Raw genomic sequence first — 2536 nt, forward strand, 5'->3', positions numbered from 1 at the left:
GGTCAGATAACATGAAATTTATTGAGCTGCGTCTACCCATCGAAGCAGGCGAACACAATATGCACACGGACAGCGAGGAGCTCGGTGACTCTGTGAGTTTTAGTGACCTGTGGAGTTACTTCTCTGTGTTTTTGATCCTTTTTTTGTGTGTGTGTGCACCTGGTGTTGTGGGATGTATCATTGCTTGCAGGGATGTGTGTGTGTGTGTGTGTGTGTGGTAAAGAAGTGGTTTAGTTTACTGATGTTTTCTAACGGGGATTATAAGTTTGTTTCCTCAGTTACGTGTTAAGACGAGGCACCTGTAGGTGGAGGGATCTGACACTAACGGCTGAAGTGTTTGAAGAGAGGCAGGATTGTTGTTTTTTATGTCCGACTGCTTTTTGCTCTTTGGGGATAAAAAAAAAAAAAGAACTGTTTGGTTGAAAGTAAAGAGGCAAACAGAGCTGCTTGGCAAAATGACAATGACTTTGTTGAGGAATTGATAGTTTTGAGCAGTTTTTAGTTTTAAGCAGTTTTGTGATTTTATTATTTTAGTGTTTCGACCTGACTAGCTGTGTGTGAGAAACAGAAGCTTTGTTTTACACTTTCCTTTTATTATCGTGGCAGATTATGTGTTTTCTCACTCCTCTCCTGGCTCCATCACTCTCTCCTCCTCCTCATGTGACCTCAATCCATAAGCCTTTTGACCTCTGTTTGTCATACAGTATATAGTCATTCTTTTTCTGTTCTGTTTTTCTCCTCTCTATATTTCTTCTCCTCCCCCCCCCCCCCCCTTCCCTCCAGAGGTGCGTTCGAATACTGTTCCAGGACGGGGAGCGGAGCGCCGTGCGGACGTTGCAGTGGAGAGCCGGGGAGACGAGCCAGGCCCTGGCGCAGCTGTGCGCCGCCACCTTCGGAGTGACTGACCCGCAGCAATACACCCTGTACTGGCGCAGCGGGGGCGAGATGAGGGCCCTGCCTCCCCAGGCCCAGCCCCAGGACCTGGCGGGCCACAGTGAAGGAGGCCCCTCGCTCTCCTACCTGAGGACCGACCACGACTTCAGCAAGATGCGACGGCTCACCAGGGGCGGCGCTGTGGACCTGAGCGAGTCGGTGTGCGAGGAGTGAGTGGGTGGAAGGAGCGGTGGGGGGGGAGGAAGGAGGGAGATGGTTGCTCTTTTTTTTTTTTTTTTTCTCCGTCTCTTTTCTCTGTCTCTTCTCTTTGGCGTTTGTCGGTCGTTGCAGATCGGGACTTGTATGAGAAAAGAAAACTCCTGACTGTGAGCAGGAGGTAACCCCCCCCCCCCCCCCCTTTAATGGACAAATCAAAAAGGGACTTTGCCAAAAAGTGGTGCCACTTCAGTGCTGCTTGTGTGCAAGAGGCATATTTGTGGGGAAGACAAAGTGTTAATAAATGGATTTGATTTGTAAACTGAAATATGAAACCCAGAGTTATAAACGTGAAGGGATTACATCATCAGAGCACGAGGACGGCTCCCATCCAAAGACGAATTCGGTGACACTAGTTGCCTGGAAACAAAAGAGGCAAATGGTCCACCGTGGTGATGTAACACTTTCACGTTGCAGTTCTGGGCTAACAGACGCTTGGATGTATTATCGCTTCACTTTCTGTGTTTAAGAAGTCTGCAGATGTTTGGGTGAAACTTTCTGAAAGTTTATCAAGTTTGAGCCTTTTTGTGGCTGCTAGAACATAAAACCACGCGTTATAGCCAAGACCAAACCTCCGTACCAAAGTGACAAAGAGAAACTCTAAGGATGTCATTTTGTGAGATAATTGCTGTTTTTGACAGAAAAATCCATTTTCTTAAAGCTCGAAGGAAGCTTCACGTCAGCTGTTTGGACAAATCCCCCACAGAGACGGTTTTATTTTTGATTTCTGGAGAGAGAGAGAAATTTCTCACGTGTTTTTGGCAGGTGGAGTCAGTAGGAGGGAAGAGATGGCTCTTTGTTTTTAACTCACATGAGGGAGGGGGTGGAGGTAAAAGCACATCCCATCGTCACACTGGGACAAACAGCTTGACTTGCGAATGTATTAAAGTTGTTTCTTTTGTGTGTATGTGTGTGTGTGTGTGTGGGAGTTGAAACCTTTCAGAACTGCATTCATTCCACGTTTCCTGCTTTTTAAGTTCAGCTATTTCTAATCGGTCCGATCAATAATCCAGGACCTGGAGATGACTGGAATGTAAACGTCACCAGCTTCTGGGGGACTCCTGCTGCAAGTCGTCCACTGCCTGTTTGACCATCAGATATTGGATAATGTAATAAACTACATTTTACCTGTTCACTTTGTTGGGCAGATATCAAAGAATGGTGGTTTCAGCATATCTGGACTTTTAAAATTCTGCTGAGAAGGTTCATTTTGGGAACTTTTGGTGTGTTTTGAACGGTATTGCATGCTTTTTTCATTTAACGTGAAGGTTCTGCGGATGTGTTTTGTGTGTGTGAGTGTGTGTGTGTGTGTGTGCGGGCGTGTGAGAGCTCACCATTTCTTTTCAGTGTAAACACACACAGTTGTATTTTGTCGGGTATGGCAATA

Source organism: Nematolebias whitei, chromosome 1, assembly GCF_014905685.2.
Source record: "Nematolebias whitei isolate Nwh7 chromosome 1, NemWhi1, whole genome shotgun sequence".
Lineage (NCBI taxonomy): Eukaryota > Metazoa > Chordata > Actinopteri > Cyprinodontiformes > Rivulidae > Nematolebias > Nematolebias whitei.